A 981-nucleotide genomic window follows, 5' to 3' on the forward strand; every position below is an offset into this window, starting at 1 on the left:
CATTTATAATTCTGCTGTTTAGAATTCTGCACTCACAATCCCTCGTGATTAGCTTGACTAATTGATCCCTTAATTAAAATTGCTCAAATCTACCAATCTATATGGATTTGACCCCACTCCTAGTGGGTTATTACTTGATGATATTTGGTGCGCTTGCCAAAGAATGAATTCATTTTTTAGTGAGTGAATTTCGGTCATCAACATATTATCCTAAAAATATTCCTCCTCCACCGGTGTTTGATGAAGCCAGTCCTTGACACATGCGACAGTAGTGGTGTGTGATTCCTCTTTTCTATTGTTAGTTCTCCTTGAAGGTGGTGTGGGATGGTTCATCTTCTCCAACAATGCTTTTTGGTTCGCATTTGTGTCCTCTCCCATGTATTTAAACTTCAATTGTAAGGCCCACATCGGTTGTGGAGGAAAACAAAGCATGTCTTATAAGGGTGTGGATACCTCTCCCTAGCATGACGCATTTTGACGAGTGAGTGTGGGGGGCTACGACTATCATCCTTATCGTTAAAGGCAAAACTGTAAGGCCTTGTGTTGCAAAGCGGACAATATCGTGCTAGCGGGTGATCTGGGCTGTTACATTATGGTATCAGAGTAGTCCTTCCTATAGAGCCTGAGGAATGGACCAACTATGCTTCGATTGCATACTCTGAGTGTTTGTCATGTATTAGGTCTTATCAAATGATGATAATTAGAGCTTTATGCACTTGACGGTCTATTGATTAACGCTATTAGTCCTGCATTGCATAATTCCTGATATTAAGTTTGGCCGGCTTAATACTAGTGAATTATGTACATGAGAGCACTGATGGGTTATCATAGGCGATATACGAGTTTCGAGTAAAGCGAATCGCGGGTTTTGGGAACGTTGGAAACTAATTCTCGAGGCTATTCAGTTGTGTGTCTTGAATTCTGTTCGAGTTGACCTATTCTTTCATATCCTAACTTGAAGTTCTTGGTTACTAATCCTTT

Source organism: Arachis stenosperma, chromosome 4 (assembly GCF_014773155.1).
Source record: "Arachis stenosperma cultivar V10309 chromosome 4, arast.V10309.gnm1.PFL2, whole genome shotgun sequence".
NCBI classification, from domain to species: domain Eukaryota; kingdom Viridiplantae; phylum Streptophyta; class Magnoliopsida; order Fabales; family Fabaceae; genus Arachis; species Arachis stenosperma.